The sequence below is a fragment of the Gobius niger genome, assembly GCF_951799975.1.
Source record: "Gobius niger genome assembly, chromosome: 5".
Classification (NCBI taxonomy): Eukaryota; Metazoa; Chordata; class Actinopteri; order Gobiiformes; family Gobiidae; genus Gobius; species Gobius niger.
In genome coordinates this window covers 3,472,476-3,490,738 of record NC_136856.1, presented here as the reverse complement: position 1 = coordinate 3,490,738, position 18,263 = coordinate 3,472,476, and the positions used below count along the sequence as shown (strand labels likewise).

Sequence of the window (18,263 nt, the reverse complement as noted above, 5' to 3'; positions counted from 1 at the left end):
TTGCCCATGCATATGACAAAGTATTTTATTTGCACTCTTGTCTTTTACTATAACTGATGTTTTATTGATTTTTTTCTGCTTTCTTGTAATTTTATGCAACTGTGAAGCACTTTGAATTGCCTTGAGTATGAATTGTGCTCTACAAATGAACTTGCCTGGCTTGTGTCTGGTGGGTGTGGTCGCCTGTGCTCTGGATGGGCAGCGAGACTGTCAGCTCATTCTTAAACAGTAGGTCCAGTCGTTTTGATTTACTGTTTTTGAGTTTAATCAATTGTAGAGATGATCAAACATTGCTCCTATCGTCAGAAGCTTCTTCTCGAGGTTGTAGATAAAATGTGAAACACAGAAGCTCGAGTCTTTTTAAACTCTGTTGCTCAAACCCAAACCTTTGGACACCCAAATGACAAAGTGATTCAAAAGATGTAACTGTGAATCCTGAAGGCGGTCACTCCCTCCTAATGCTGCTGGTCGCTTTATGACATTAACAGTTCTGCAGTGCGACGCTCGGCAGTCCTTGTTGACACTTTGGAAACAGATTTTATGGCGAGTTCTGGAAGTGTTTTCTCCACACACATTGTTTTAAGCTGTTCGACAGATGGTTCCAAGGCGGCGATGATTTATGCATAAAATCGTGACTTTAATGTGATTTTGAGGTCTTGCTTGCCAACATTTCTTTATACATTAACAGCACATGATTCAATCAGGACGGTCAAAGACAGATTCTAAATGATTGATCCGAACAGACACTCAGTCCTCGTCAGCTTCATGAGGCTCATAAACAAAATGGTGCTGTGCTGGTGTGGTTCACCTGCCAAGATAAAATTGTGATGAGGCTTTATTTTGGGAGCCTGTCTTAAATATTTAATGGCCAGGTTCCTTTGGCGGTTCGCCTCGGCAGAAAACAAATGTCAAGCCACAGAGGCTGAAGAGTCGACAAAACCTGACAAACCTGACCAAGGATCTCATCACTGAATCATGATCGAAACCCCAAACCCACTGAGTCACAAACACTTTCAGAATTCAACATGTTATTTCACCAACTGTACCGTGAGGAAATATACTTTTAAATAACAAGTAAAACAACACAAACGGTTTATGAGAATGATGGCATGGGGACTACACAGCAAAATGGTGTTAAATCAGCACAGAGAGAGTTCATTTTTACACTTAAAGCAGTACTAAGTAACTCTTCCCCCTAGAGGCCATAAGCGCAACTGCAGGTGTTGTAGCAAGTTGTGATTTTTTAACTTATTGTCTTGGAGAGTAAATACTACTCTGACAGAAAAGGCGAAGGGAGAGAGGGATATTGTGCATCCAATTATACAATGGAAATATTTTTTTTCACTCAAACTTGGCTGTAAATAAAGTGACGTTAGCCCGCAGTTAGCTTTGCCCGTTAGCCTGTTAGCTTCTTCTTTGTGATTCCATTAGTGTGTATTGGTGACTCCGGACCGGTGGCAGTCAAGTTGCAAACATGGTTTTCTGGCCAGAAACACCAGGGGGAGATGAAAGACCCTCCAATCATCCCATAAACACTTGTATTACCCCCACAGGGACTACGGAAAGGATTTATTAAGGTAAACACGTTACTTAGTGCTGCTTTAAGAAGCTGCTCCAAAGCTTTTGTTTTTCAATCAGACTCTTAGGCCCAGTCTGACGCTACTGGATGTGAATGAAAACAAAAGATAATCCTGTAAAAAATAGACACTGTAAGCCCAAAAACGCGAGGCCCGTTTGGCAGAATACATGAAGTGGCTGTGACGCTGGTGTTTGGATCCTGCTGAGCCTCCACAGCCAGTGTTTACGCCGCTCTGGGCGTTAGTATAACAAATAGTAAATAGCGGTGGCGAACATCTGTGGGTCTGAGGTATCGGTGCAGCCTGGTCAGGCAGGAGCACCGGTGCTAAAAGTCTCAACTCCTCCAGTAAAAGTATAGATAGTACTGGTCAAATATGTAGCTTAAGAAGAAGCTGGGTTGCAAGTTCTATAATATGATGATGTCACTGGACCCAGCGGGGGGAGGAGCCAGTTTTTCCTTTTAACAGCATTACACTCTCACAAGTCGTAGCTAAAAAGAAAATGTATGAATTAGAAAAATGATCATTAATATCAGTCACTGGGTCCATGATCTCTCTGGACAAGACCAAAAATGTCCTCAAAAACAAAATAATTTTTCCTCTATATAATAGTATAGGCCTTTATGCTGTGACGTCACCTGCCACCCAGCAATACTTCATTCTTCCTGTAGGGATATTTGTCCTCTGCTGGGGCGACCCGTAAGGAGCAGGGGGGCGACCGCAGTGCTCCAGATGTGGAGCCAGGCTGATGGCCAGAATCACCTAGCCCTAGGATTCACCTATTGTACATGTTTTAACCAACGCAGACACGGGGAGAACATGCAAACTCCAAACAGAAACGCTCCGTCCAGGTGGGAATCGAACCTGGGACCTTCTAACTGTGAAGCACGAACGCTAACCACTGCACCTGCACCTGCCTGATAGTAGTAAAAGTCACTCTGTCAAGTTTTTACTTAAATCCTTAAAGAGGAAGCCACAATATTAAAATGTTTCTCTGATGATAATCCGCCGGTCACTCGTGTGACTAAGAGCTGAGATGCAGATGAATAAAACTGATTTACATCTGGATCTGAACATTGTGAAAGTCACGTTTTACCTGGAGTTTTTCATCTTGCCAAACATGAAAGTCCTCACAGTCTCACAGGAAAAGCCAGAAAACAGATTAGCCCATTAATCAGAAACTGTCAGAAAAATCCATGACGGTTGAATTTGAAGCAACATCGGCCAAAAATCAATGTAACTGATTTAAATTCAATAAAACGGTCCATGTTTTGAAATGGGACGGACGCTCGGAGGCAGCGGAGTTTTGATTAATGTCCTCGACATGCAGCACATCAGGGCGTCCGCACTGCAGCTCCACCAAACTCCACCCACAAAGTCCCACAAAGTCCCACATGGCCCGGGGAGGACCAGAGAGGGCCAGGAAGTCCGTCGAGTCCAGTCCAGGAACATCATGACCCGAATTCAGAGGACTATGAAGTGGGTCTAGGATTCTATAGGAACTGCAGACTGAGCACACACGACCTGAAACTTTTATGTAAAAGTGACAGACATTTCAATGAAAACAACTTTAATTTTGTCCTTGGGCGAGCGAGAGCTGCAGGTTGGAGACCCCTGTTATGAGCTGCAGGTTGGAGACCCCTGTTTTGAGCTGCAGGTTGGAGACCCCTGTTATGAGCTGCAGGTTGGAGACCCCTGTTCTGAGCTGCAAGTTGGAGACCCCTGTTTTGAGCTGCAGGTTGGAGACCCCTGTTATGAGCTGCAGGTTGGAGACCCCTGTTCTGAGCTGCAGGTTGGATACCCCTGTTATGAGCTGCAGGTTGGAGACTCCTGTTCTGAGCTGCAGGTTGGAGACCCCTGTTCTGAGCTGCAGGTTGGATACCCCTGTTCTGAGCTGCTGGGCTTTTCCCACAGAATGTGACAAACACTTTAAATGGGTGCTTTATGTCGACCAAGTATTAACAATGAGTGTAATTATGAGAGAAACATGAACTGCAGATGAATGGGAAGAAACAGAGAAATATCAATTTAAAACTGTAGATTACTGATATAGATATGAGGGGGAAACTGTCAAAATAACCAATATTTTCTGCAACAAAATCTAAATAATGGATAGACCAGGTCTAAATGTATTGTATTATTTTGTTTGTATATTAGTTACTAAGGTTTTTTCAGAGAGATTATGGATCCTGTAGGAGCTACTATACATGTGAGAGGAGCAAAAAGGGCTGAACGATATGGACAAAATATCATATCTCGATATTCATGTCAGATATCTCGATATCGATACGATACGACATAACTATGGTTGGTGAAAACCAAGCATTGGAGAAAATTTGGTCATTTTTATACACATGAAAACAAAGATGTTAAAGGAACAGGCCACCGTATATCCATACTGACATGTTCTTTCCTGAGCTTAGACAAGATGATATACCTGTCTGGTCTTTGTGCGTGCACTCAGTCACACAAAACGATCAAAGATGTTGTTGGCATTTGGCTTCTCCCAGTATATTCCTATAGCTCCAAACGGGGTGAAGTTAGAAGCGACCACGCTCTTCCACAGGGACGCACAAAGACCAGACAGGTACAACTCGTCTAAGCTCAGGTAAGAACATATCTCAGTATGGAAAAACGGTCGCCTGTTCCTTTAAGGAGGAAACTAGCTAGAAATCTCCACTTTGACCTCTTTGTGAAAAATCAATACTTTGACCTGCCGTGTCTCGCCTTAAACGTGATTAAAAATCCGAATTGATTGACAGCAGGACTGTAAACAGAAACATATTCCTTTGTCTCTTTTTGAAAAGCTTTTACCCATATTATGTTACTTCCTGTTTCCCGCTATTTCCACACTATTGGAATTAAACCAAGCTTGAGTATTTCTGTGAAACGAGATCGTCTTTTCTTTGGCAGAAAATGTATTTATAAGAAGGATTGTGACAAAATACTGACTTTGCGATATATATTGTGATACATTGTGATATTTTACGGCGCGATACGATACTTTCAGAGGTCGAGTACTTTGACCAAACACTGTCACACAAACCTGTGGCAACGCCCTTTGACCTCTGTTATAATAAAATGTGATTCACCGCAGGCGTATATCAGCCCTGCACGCACCTTTGATCGGGCCTCATCGAAGCTGTATAAATGTTACATAAGTGCCATAACCATAACCTTTACGGACAATTACTCCGAGCCGAGAGCGCCGCTTCCTTCCTCCTCTGACATTTAGGGATAAAGCCGCGGATTAAACAAGTCACTTCAAGATCAGACGCCGCCGCCTGCGTGATGAGTTTAGAGTCTGCAGAAGGCGATGCGCGGGGTTTCCGTGTTCTCCGCGTGTCGGGGAGGGTTTCTGCTCCCCGATCGTTTGAATACTGCCACTCCGAACCAAGAAGCCACAGCATGATGCCAAACTGCTGAGATTAGAACGACCTCGGGACCTCTGGTGAAAAGCAAACATTACTGACGTCTGAGTTTGTATTCCCGTACGAATCTGCCAGGTCAGTTATTTGGAAGGTGAAAAATCCTCCCTTTTGTACCCTGGGTAATTCTGCAACGTACGAATCCACATGTCGGAGTTTATACCAAAATATTTAGGCCCACATTTAAGCTCCGGTATATTATCACGCATCAAAGGTAGAGCACAATTCATACACAAGGCAATTCAAAGTCCATTTAAAAAGCATGAAAGAGGAAAACTACGACGTTACAGAGGTGAACCAGAAGCACAGCCTAAACCAGGGGTCCTTAAACTACGGCCTGCGGGCCAAATTCGGCCTGCAAGACGATTTAACCCAGTCCCCAAGTCTCTAGCCCATTCCTGTGCGGAGTTATGTTGTTGTTGTTGTTTTTTTCAAAATAACCAGTATACTCCATATATATATATATATTCCAGCCACTAGGGGACAGCTTTAATATATAAAAAATAATTCCACACGTGTCCAGCAGAGGGCACTGACACAAGAGATCAGGACATAAACAACACATTATAGCCACGTGGTAAATGAAGCTCAGCACCACAGAGTGTGGAGTGAATGAAGAATGACTGCAGCACTTTGAGGCTTGTAAAGCGCAACACAAGCGTAAGCAGTGATTACTTTGGTCACATTAGCCAATGATGTTTTATTTGAAAATAAAAATAAATGGAGTACATGTGGTATTTCAAAGTAAAACAAAGTATGAAGATTAGATTAGTATTTTTGCAAAACACTACAGCGAAACAAATACGTGCCTGGAATCAAGTGTTGATCTTGTGGATGTAGTCGTGACTGTGCAGGCGAGTCATCTCTACTTCACCTTTTGGTCTGAGTCATACAATTCTATGCTACAGCTAATCCGGCCCGGCCCCCCATCAGGAACGATAATGTGGCCCCCAGAGAAAAAAGCTTGAGGACCCCTTGGCCCAGACCAACATGGAGGTAAAAATGGTCACATTTATACAGTATATCCCTTTCTACCTGATTTAGTCATTCAAAGTGCTTTAACTCAAGGAACCAGCCACCCATTCACTCACCAGTGTATGCAGACACTGGAGACAAGCTGGGTGAAGTGTTTTGCCCAAGGACACAACCTCAGTGTGCACCTTCGAACCCCTGACCTTCTGATCATGAGACGACCCGCTCGACCATCTGTGCCTCTGTCAGTTCGGATGCGTTAAATATGTTTTAAAAGAGGAAAGAAACGTCTGTTTTATGGTCAGAGGCTGAGAGTTCGCGCTCGCATCCTGAATGAATGAAAGGCTTTGTGTGTATCGCCTACTTTTTACTTCAGTGTAAGTATTTGAAAGTGTTGTCCCATTACCCACCTCTGACCAGTGCCTTTCGTTCATGTTTACCATCCACAATAATCAATGTGATTTTCATAAATAAATCTAGAACTGCAAGAACTAATCCGTCACCTAATCACAGAAGAACTCTTCCGAGAAGGTCTTTCAGCCCCTTAGGAAACACTGGCGTCTCTGTTAAGTCCCGTCTCCGCCGTCTGACTGGATCAAAGGCTGCACCATGTGACCTTTCTGATCAATAACTCCATCGACGGCGCGGGGCCTCACAGCGAGCGCCTCTCAGAGTCACCGCCGACAAAATGAACCCAGCGCCGCACAAAGCAGTCAATGACACGGCCATTAGAAAAGATTTTCAGCTCAGCGAGGAACAGAGGAGGAGAGCGAGGCGGGTACAGTCGCTCAAATGTTTACTCAAGTAGAAGTAAAAAGTAGTCCCACAAATACAGGTGAGAGTCAAAAAGTACCAAGAGAGCACTGTGAGAACTAAAGTCTGATTTATGATGAACCTGTGACCTGCCAGCTAAGGGTTAGGGTTTATCCAGGAGAGCCTTAACGCCACTGTGATACCTCATTTGAAAGCCAAGACCTTCTAGTTTGTTCAAATATGTGTGAGACCTGTGTGAGTGAAACACAACTAACATCACATGTGCTCGATTATTGAAATAATAATAATCACGATTATTTTAGTCATAATTTAAAATCACGATTATTTGTTGCCTTTAAAAAAAAGTCTTTATTTCATTTATATATATATATATATATATATATATATATATATATTAACTATGCTTTACAAATGATTTCAAGTTTGCCTTGATTAAGGAGAGGTCTCTGTTTCACACCTGCCCCCTGCTGGCCAGCCCTCACACCTGCGCAAGCAAACTGAGCAGCGCGGCCTGATGACATCATCACACAGTGCCGTTTGTTTTTATGTCAGGCAAAAGCATGAGCCACCGCACATGAAATGCAAAGGGAAAATAATCCCAGCGCCATGAAATGCAAAAAAAAAATGTTTAATGTAATAATCGAAATTGTAATCGCATTTCGATTAATTGCACAGCCCAAACCCTAACCCTGATCAGGAGGGACGGCGAGTAACAGGTTAAATTCATTCATTTATTTCAGGCAGTGGCATAGAAGGTACAAGGTAAAAAAAATGGCGATCCAAAGGAGATAAATTATTTAATCCACCCCAAATTAAGAGAAACAAAAGATGAAATGATGAAAGAGATACTCGTGTCTACAAAGGAAATGCAAGAAAAATATACAAAGGATTTTTTTCTAAAGAATAAAGTCCATGAAACACAAACAACATTTGATTTACTCACAGTAGAACAAGTGACAGTTCCTGATACTCAAGTGAGAGACTTCATTATAACATTACTCAAGTAGAAGTACATATGATAAAACTACTCTTCTGTACTCAAGTAAATGTACCTGAGTACCATACGCCTCTGTGAACGAGAGTTTGCGAATGGATTCAAATTCCCAAGCAAGAAACTTAAAGGGACTAGATGCAAGAAGGTCATTTTACACTCACTACTGCCACCTCAGGTCATACGTGTAACTGCAGCTTCTACATTAAGCTCGTGCATGACGGACCTTGGACCTTTTTGAGCGACAGTGCAGGATTTTAGAGGCAGTTGTAGCTCATTCTACACATTAGACATTACTGGAACATATACAGGGAGGGAAATACATCATTTTAACATTTTATAGTCCCTTTATGTCGACTTCTTTCCTATGTAAAAAATATGACAAACATCTAAAGAAATCATAAAGTGAAATAAAGTGGAAATCAAAAATATACTCAAATGACAAAGTGCCTTTTGTCTTCTGGAAAACTATGACAATGAGCATTCTGATCGTTGTATAAATGAAATAAAACCTCTTAAATTCAACATCAACATCACGAACCGTCACGTTAGACTCTCACTCAACCATTCCAGACACCGGAGACTGAGCCAGGGAAGCGTCTTGCGTCAAAGGACACCACGACAACATGGGAAGCATACGCCAACATTAAGAATCACCGACTGCTTTGTCATTAACAACAATGCTGAGTGAAAGCATTAAAATCATATGCAACAATATTAATTAATACATGATTTGTTTCCTCTTTTACACAACAGCCAAGTACTTTATGACCAAAAAATCTCCACAACTGGATTCTACCGGACAATCTGACCACACACAAGCAGAAACTGGACAGCGCTCTGGGAAAATGACCTTTAATGAGACGAATGACTGAACACAGGGCTGGGCACCGATACCGTTTTGTCGGTACCTTAACGATACTTGGATAACGATACTAAAATAATAGTGCTAACAATACTAACAATAATGTGTGGAAGATCTGCACATTTACAATATCAGGTTCGTGTCCAATGTTGGGGGGAAAAGGGAAAATATTAGTAATAAAAATGTGCAAAAATGAGGGGGGAAAATTGGGCAAAGCATTTTGAGAAAGGGGGAAATGGGCAAAAAAAAAGTCCTTTAATCGTATCCCTGGACCAACAGCCTCCAAATCTGGATTCAAAGATAGATTTTTTTTTCCCGTAACTGCTTTCAATGCTTTCATTTGTAGAACCTAAACTTTTTTCAATCCCAGATTAGTATCGTTTAACAGTACCCAGCCCTATAGTGAATTAAAACTGCTTGAATTAAGGCACTTTATGTTGAATTTGAGTCGTTTTGAGCTCAGATAGAAAGACAAACCCACTTTTACATTTTTCATTCACAAAACAAGCTGAATGACTAAAAAACCTGCTTGTTCCATTGGCAATAACAGGATTCATGTCATCTAAGCCTCGTCCAAATCTACCCCAACGCAATTCAAGTCATTTCACGTCATTTCTTCCTCGAGATGATTATTCTTTTTCCCAGCTCGAGTCCAGCCTTAAACCCATCACGCCGCTTCCCGTTGCAGGAGGTCAGATTTTAATCCCTCGCAGTCTCCAAAGGTCAACTCGTTTCAGCAAAATAAAGCCCCGAAAACAAAACGCACGGATCGGACATCCGCAGAAGCAGCGCGCGCTCACTCACCATGTCTTTGTGGAGACGCCGGTCTGGAGCGCAGGGCATGTCACGACGCCAAACCCGAAAAAAAATCCCCCCTTCTCGCGGAGTGGACGTCCTCACATCGTCCTCAAGTCTCGGGTGCGGATCTGCAGAGGTGGGAGAAGGGAAAGTGTCCACGGGGGGGGGGATGAGATGAGGAAAAAAAAAGTCTGGCAAGTCCCGTGCGTCAAAGCGCGATGGAGCGAAGGTTGAAGGGCATCCGCGAGCGCAGCGCAGGTCAACGCTGACAGGGGGGGAGAGGTACGGGGTTGTTTTGCGATGGTTTCATTGGGGGGTTGGGGGTCGGGGTGGAAGGACTCGCGATTGTGAAGCGCGCGCGCTTTGGAGACGCGGTGGAGATCCGGGAGAGTGCGCGCAGAGAGCCGGAATGAGCGGACTCCCGCGGACATGAGAGCAGTTCAGCGCGATGGTCCCTCCTCCTCCCCGCGTGCCACACTCCCTCTCTCCCTCTCTCTCTCCCCGAGTCGCTCTCTCCTGGTGTTTGGAGAGTCTGAGTGCGCGCGACCACTTAACAAATGTCAGGAATGATTGTGGTTTTATGACGGTGGCTGGACGCGAAATGGACCGAAATAAGTGCGAGTCTAGAAACAGATCGATACGTTGAGGCTGGAGTTTTAACTTAGGGCTGCTCGTTAAGGCGCGTGTGATGATGATGATGATGTGAAGAAAAAACAAATACATGTTGGGATGTTCATTTGAGATATCAGTTTTTCACTCTGGATTTTTTTTTTTTTTTTTTTTGTGTGTAAACGTGGTTGAACTATGGGCAGATACAAAGACTTTGTTTGATTCACTCTTGAAGGAAAATGAGGTATCACCAGAGGCGGGACTGAGTGCACCCAAACGCGTACCTGTCACGCCCTTCGTCCCAACTCGGAAACCTTCGAGATCTCACGAAGGTTTCCCCACACCAAAACGGGCTTAAAATGAAGTGTTTTCCTTACTTTTGCTGTCTTGATAAAATGGTTGCTCCTGTAGAAGTCCCAGATGTGCAGCTCTGGCGCTGTTACGCACATGTGTCTCGTGCTGCGGACCCGGTTCCCGCGCCGCTCCTTTAGCCGAGGAAGGTGCGTCCTGTCCGGTGTGTAGATCCAGAGCTCCATCGCGCTGATGCCTCCTGCCACTATAGGCCTGTGTCCCGCTATACTCCATATATAGAAGCGATTTGAGGACAGAAAAGTAGCAAATGCTAATGTCAACAGGTGCAGGATGATTGACACCTGCTCCAGCCAATGACGTGCGTTCATAGTGGTGACCTGTGACCTCAGAGAAGGACGCGCTCCTGTAAACCTGCACTTCTGATTGGCTGTGTCTGCGTTTATTATTTTTTATCATTGGGAAAGATTAATATTTGTCTCATTTTTGGGGGTTTTGCTACTAAAATAAAGAATCATTTTATTATGCACTGTTTTTGCCTTTCAGTGCATGTGATCAATGAAAATTCACTTTGTGTTGTTTTGCCTGCAATGTAAGAACTTCAAAAGTCACCTCGCAGAGTAAAAAATATATAAAATATGTGTATTTATTCCAAATGTTTATTGAACATCTTAATTAATGCTATTAAACATTCCTCCTTCTTATTTTTTCTTATTTCTTATTCCTGATTTAACCGGGAAAGTTCAATCGATCTTTATTTATAAAGTTCTTCTCATATATTTCATGTAACACAAAGTGCTTTACAGATTTAAAAACATTCTCTCACACCCACAACACACAAGCACATCACCCACACTCAAGATCCACTTAGATCAGGAATCTCATTTCCAGGGGAACCTATTGTACATGTTTTAGTGGTAGGGGAAACTGAACGAAACCTACGCAGACACGAGGAGAACAAGAAAACCATCCTTCCTTCCGTCTTCTTCCACTTTTCTGTTTCTGGGTTGTAAATCACATAGCACCAGGCCCTACGGCGCCCCCTGCAGGTGGTGGGTCCACAGCAGGACGGCCTCACGATTAAACCGGGCCTGTTGGTCTCTCATAAGGCGCTTCTGAACCGCTTTATGTCTGACCCGTCACCGAGGACCTGTTTGCCCTGGGAGACCCTACCAGGTGGAGCTCCAGGATCGTTCGGCCTCAAACCCTCCACCACGTTAAGGCGGCGGCTCCAGGAGGGAAGAACAAGAAAACTCCACACAGAATGTCCCCGTCCAGGTGGGAATCGAACCTGGGACCTTCTAGCTGTGAAGCACAAATAGGTAGAAACTTCCCGCTTCACGGTCCTTACTGTGTGCTGGAGTTAAACGCCTCACGTGATGCAAACCCGTGCTCTGGACAGATGGCCCGGCCCACAGTCTATTCCCGAGAGGCAAAACTGAAAATACTCTGCGCTCATGGTGACTCATTGTGTGCGGACGAAAGAAAAGTAAACTCTCCCAGTTTACACCTAAACCACACACAGAAGCATTCATGAAGCGGGGACATCCTTAGCTCAGAAAGTTATGTCTCCGCAAGATATTCTACACGTCTGCGGAGGAAGTGGACGACACAAAACAGAAATAATGGTCAAAACAAGGACGACGAGCAGCGGTAATGTGGGCCAGACTGTCCATGGCCTTTCTGTGTGGAGGTTACAGGTTCTCTCTCACTTGTTTTCTGCCACTTTCCTCATTAAAACTAAAACATGTAGCACCAGTCCTCCAGCTAAACTTCTGATTTGGGCTGCAAAATATCTTACCAAACTTTGCACAGAACCTGATCTGATTGAAGATTCAAAGTGGAGCTTCTCTGCTGCTGACACCGCACTATTACCTCTGATGCATCCGGCAACAGCTTTGCACAACATGCACTTGTGACTTTGTGCTTTGTTCCAGTCATGTTTTAGTTTTTTGTGTCTTTTCATCACTTCTTTGTCGCCTGATTGGTTGCGTTTTTGCCGCTTTTTTGTTGCATTTTTGTTGCATTTATCAGCGTAATTTACGTCTCGTTTTTGTTGCAATTCTTTTTCAAGACGGTTGTAGATTTCGGTGAAGTCGAACTGGAGAAAAGGAGCTTGGTTAACCTCTTACCACCCGCCTGAACCAAATGCATTCTGTCCTCTTTGGCCATTATATAGGTCTGTGTAACACCTCATTTGAATTTTTTTTTGTCATTTTTGTCATTTTGAGTTTTTGTCATTTTTTTGTTTCAGTTTTGTCACTTTTTGGTAGAATTTTTGTCACTTTTTGTTGAATTTTTGTCACTTTTTTGTCACATTTTTGTCTTTTTTTCTTTTCTTTTTTTGTCATTATTGTCATTTTTTGTCCATTTTTTATCACATTTTTTGTCATTTTTTTATCACATTTTTGTCATTTTTTTAATCACATTTTTGTCATTTTTTGTCACATTTTCGTCATTTTTTTGTCACATTTTCGTCATTTTTTTCGTAAATTTTTTGACAATTTCTTTTGACATTTTTGCCACTTTTTCATCAATTTTTCATCACTTTTTTGACACATTTCCATTATTTTGGTTGTGTTGCAGATGTGAACTCCTTATAACTGCATTGTGAAGTGTCTTCACTTATTGCTGTTTATTTATATTACGGTAAAGTATGTGCGGAGAGAGGGGGCGGAGTTAACTGAATCGAAACGTTGTGTCTTCCGGGTTTGAAAAATACCTCCAGAAAACACTTATATTTATCACAAAAATGAGTGCTCCATAGTGGTAGAGGTACAATCATTCATATAAATGCATATACTTAACTTTGGAATGGCTAAAATAGCATGTTATAGCTCCTTTAAGCACATGAAAATGCAAAGCTTTCCCCAACATTTCTTTATGCCGTTATTTCAAACACAGTCTTAGTTGGAGAAGCATGAAAACATGAACTTTAGGTCAAACTTGCCTAATACAAATACACGATAAAAGAGAAACAAACATGTCTAATCCCTTCTTGGAAAAGGTCAAGTGGATTTCGCCGGATTAACCTGCGCCTCACGTCACCGCCATAAAAACAATGTCATTACAATTGTCCATTTTATTCCAATCACAATAAACTCCAATATGATCCTGCTGTTTTCAGGAGACTCTCCGGCGCAGGTCTGACTCTGTGCCCGATTCCCGAATAATTTACTCTAATCGAGACAATCATCCATTAACCAAAGCATCTGAGCTCAGTCTGAGAGAAACGTAATCGAATCCACCAAACCACGGCTCCAGCGTTACGGCCGGTGCAGATGCGGGAAGTCGTTCGGACGTTTGTGTTCATGAAATACTGCACTTTGATGTTTCATATACTCCACTCCGGTCAAACTGCATTTGATCACACGCCGAGATGAATGTTTATTTGGGTCATGGCTTTGGAAACAGGCGTCAAAGTTGCCACAGTTCACAAGGACTAAAACAGGCCCCAGAGGAGAACCTGTTGTACATGTTTTTACTGCTAGTACTTTAGGCAAGGCAAGTTTATTTGTAGAGCACAATTCACACACAAGGCAATTCAAAGTGATTCAATGTTGCATAAAATTACAAGAAAACAGATAAAATCAATAAAAGCATCAACATAAAATGAATCAATTACATTAAAAGTCAAGAGTGCAGAAATACCTTCAGAGTCATATTCACGAGGAAAAAGAACTGTTTCCAGCCTGGATTTGAACATTGTCAGAGTTGAGGCCTGTCTCACATCCTCGTGAAGACTGTTCCAGATTTTAGCTTCAGCTTCACCGTGTTTAGTCCTGACTCTGGAACCACCAGGAGACCCCTCCCTGAGATGGTTCATACGGCTGTAACATGTCAGAGATGGACTTCGGTGCTAAACCATGAAGAGACTTGTAACAAGCAGAGCTGTTTTAAATTCTATTCTCTGAGTGACTGAAGCCAGTGCAGAGACCGGAGCACTGGACTAATCATCATATTTCCTGGTTCTGGATGTTCTACAGCCGCTACAGTCGTCTAACCTGCTGGAGACAAATGGGTGACTGACTCCATGATGTAAAGCGCTTTGAGTGCCTAAAGCAGGTAGAAAGGCAATTTATAAATGTGACCATTTAATATTACCTTAAATAATTAAAAGATAATTTGACTCTGGTAGAGGTCTACCCGTATGGCTACACAAGGAGTTAAAAAGTTCTTGAAAATGACAGTTAGAGTTAACCTCTTAACCCTCACCCGCACATTTTCTCCCGTTTGGAATTACCTAAATCTAAAGGCAATGTGATCTAGACCTAATCATTGATTATGTTATCTAAATGTACATTGATTTGAACATGGGGTCGGCACTTATGAGCTTATTGCTTCAGCCGACTCCGGGCAGCACGGTAGTAGGTTAGCGCTCGTGCTTCACAACTAGAAGGTCCCGGGTTTGATTCCCACCAGGGACGGGACCTTTCTGTGTGGAGTTTGCATGTTCTCCCCCTGTCTGCGTAGGTTTCCTCCGGGTGCTCCGGTTTTCCCTATAATAATAATAATAATTAAAGCCGCAAGCGGCGTCGTGCGGCCCTCGCCCCTGGCATTCCCCCCCTTGCAACCGCCCCTGCTCGCTGTCGTCCCATGCGAGGCCCCCGATTGCTATGCTCTTTGTGAGCCCTTCTGATCGCGACCTCCCCCCTTGCGAATGCCCACGTTCGCTGTCACCCAAACCTGCTTTAGCCTCAGCCTCACACCCAAACCACTCTCTTACGCCTGCTAACCCATCCCACTCTCGCCTGAGCTTTTGTCACACACCGGCCTCACTCTTGTCCCAAGTAGCTTTGGTGCCGGCCCACTGTTGCCTCAGCCTGAGCTGCTGTTCCAGATATGAAGCTTGTAACACAAGCCTATAAGTAATGTATGTCTATCAAAGATAACAAACGGATATAGGAGAATCAGAAAAAGACGTTGCATCAAACTTTTCATACTTGTTGTAGGAAGACACGTTTTACTGTAATGTGGAAGTAACCAGAGGGGTGTTTAAATGGAACACCTCTCTGCAATGGGCTGCACGAGTGAAGAGGGGGAAGGGAATACACAATTGTGTCACATTACTTGGTTCTCATTGTGTACTTTTATCAGGCTCGAAAATATGTGAATCATGTGAAAAAACAAAGAATTGGAAAATTGTCATGGCAGTGTTTGAACTGGCAACCTCCTATACCAGAGACCAGCACACTATCACTGAGCTATAACTACATACTGTCATTGGCCTGATGTGGGCTACTATTCTCTAGAATAACGCTCCAAAATTAGGTCCAAGCACCTGAGGAGAGGTCATTTTTGGTCAATTTTCCCTCTCCATTTTCTAGATTGTTTTCGACATTGTCCCTGGTGTTGCCTCAATAGTTGCCCTACTATCCTGCCATGTCTTTAGTTATGCTAATTCTGTAAGCGTTGTTCCCACTTTTTTCATGAGGGTGGGACCATAGGTGCTGAATTATGTAATTTTCAGTAGGTGCCGAGGAAAAAAAAAAAATATAACAATAGTACAGGTCAGAATTGATCCAGCAGCCTCATGGTTATGAACCCAATGCTCTACCTATGACACTATACAGGCACAGTGAAAATACCAGCTGAACAAAGCAATGTCTTATGAAACTCCCCGTGCATTAGAAATGTTAGGACTAGCTACCTCCTTCACCTAAGACGACCTTTTACCACTGAGATATAAATCCATACAAACATGGGCCTGATGAGGGCAAGGCTTCTCTAAATTTCTGGGCCGAAATTAGGGGACAGCACCCCACTGGAGGAGAGGGAACATTTCCCCATTTTTCATGAGGGTGGGACCATAGGCGGTAAATCATGTTCTTCCCAGAAAGGGCCAAAAAAAGAAAGAAAGAAAGAAAGAAAAAAACAAAAAACACTTATGAAGTTCAGAATTGATCCAGGGGCCTTTTGGTTATAAACCCAATGCTCTGCCCATGACACTATGGGAACAAAAAAATATCTTATGAAACACACGCAACAGTGCACTCATGGTCTTAGGCTGAGATAATGTGTACAGTGGTCCATGTAAAATGAGAAAGCATAAGAAAAGTGTGAAGGCTGTGTTAGGACTAGCTCATTCACTGAAGACAACCTTGCTACTACTGAGATATAACTCCATACAAACATGGGCCTGATGAGGGTGAGGGTTCTCTCAATTCTCAGGCCAAAATTAGGTCACAGCACCCCACTGGAGGAGAGGGATCATTTCCCCATTTTTCATGAGGGTGGGACCAGAAAGTACCGAGTCCAAAAGGAAAAGAAAAAAGGTGATGGCTGGGATCGATCCAACAACCTATCGTATAGGAACCCCGCACTCTACCAATGGAGCTTCACAAGCTTAGTGAATTCTGCAGCCAATTTAACATTAATGTTATGAAAGACTGCACTTGTCTATTTGCAGAAAACGGAAATTACAGCTTAAGCATTAATATATTTCATTCTTTTTAATTAGGGTAAATTCCTCTGACCGCCCAAAGATTTGATGAGAGGGTGCACCAGCCCAGCAGCACCCTCCATATAAAGAATATTTCGTTGAGAGCGAAATAGTACGAGGAACACACAGAGGGACAGACAGGAAACGGGTAAACTAAACTTCCTGTCACTATAAACTTTAGAAAAAGTTGATTTTGGAGTCAAAAACATCAAAATTGAAGCATCTTTCTGTGACAGAGGGGTAGTATAAACATGTACGAGTCTAAAACTGTAGCCGTTGTGAATAAAGGAGGACATTTGGAAAAATGACGAATTTCAGAGAAAACTCTTAGAGAGGCCAGCGTGCTGCCTGGCTAAGACCTCTGGCCATTTCCACGGAGGATGGGTGGGACCACTTAGAACCACTTAAAACCCACTTAAGGCCCAAAGGCGCGAGTGTGTGTCCAAGTTGGTGGAGGCTCTCCGTCACTAAATTATTTTTTTCAATTTTGCAGGTGGCGCTGTTGTGCCATTTTGCACGTCCCACATTGGACACTCACATTTTCGTAAATTTTTCACCAGACCGGATTTTTCGGTGATTTTTAATTGAGTTTTCGCGCACGTTCAGGGGGTCAAAATGCAGTTTTAACAGGCGGAATAAAGAAAAATAATCGTTTTTTGCCAATAAAACCTAAGGCGTTGCCGTTACCACCACATGCTGTACACCGTTGGAAAGCTCTGGCTAAGGCGCACAAAAAAGTTGTGGGTCATTTTTTTCTGGCGTGTACGTGGAGCGCGCGGTTGGCCGCTGAAGCCCCCGGGAGGGCTTTTCTGCAAAAGCAAAAACAATAGTCCCTACCGCCATGTATGGCGCTCGGGCCTAATAAGGGTTTCCGTTGCCCGAAATAGCACATATTATACATTTTCGGAAAGCTCTGACCAAGGCGCATGCACCTGTCAGGGTCATTACTCTCTGGCACGTACCCAGTGAATGAGTGATGACATTAACATGCATTTTATAGGGGGCGCTGTTGGGTCCACTGCCACCAAACCTCATGTCATGTATGCGGGGGTGAAGGGGCAACATGTGTATGAGTTTTGGTAATAATCCGAGCTAGTTTGTGCGAACGGGGGCCATTATTGAGGTCTCAGAAATCGCCAAAATAAAGATCAACTTTGGGGCTCCACTGGACGAAGACCGCAAAACGTAGCAAAATTCTTTGGATAACTTTTGATCCCCAACATGTGTAGATGAACTAGAGGCGATCAGAAGCTCATTCGGACAAACGCCCACGGAGGAGTTCGTTCAAATGCGACATCAGCGTGGAGGCAATTTGACTTTTCCTCATTTTTCCACTCAAAATAGGGGACTTCCTGTTTGTCAGGGGGCGGGGTCATAATAATGTTTTTTGCTGGTCACGACCTGGACAATGTCTGTGCCCAAAGGCGCGAGTGTGTGTCCAAGTTGGTGGAGGCTCTCCGTCACTAAATTATTTTTTTCAATTTTGCAGGTGGCGCTG

General features: G+C 43.3%; 1 protein-coding gene across 1 annotated transcript in view; it reads right to left on the bottom strand.

Annotated features, from left to right (window-relative positions):
• Positions 1-9,528, bottom strand: part of htr4 (5-hydroxytryptamine receptor 4) — a 356,392-nt gene extending 346,864 nt beyond the window's left edge. The window contains exon 1 of the mRNA XM_079556259.1: positions 9,412-9,528. The gene's annotated coding sequence lies outside the window, so the exon portion shown is untranslated. The remainder of the gene's footprint in view (positions 1-9,411) is intronic.
• Between the last annotated feature and the right edge of the window lie 8,735 nt (positions 9,529-18,263).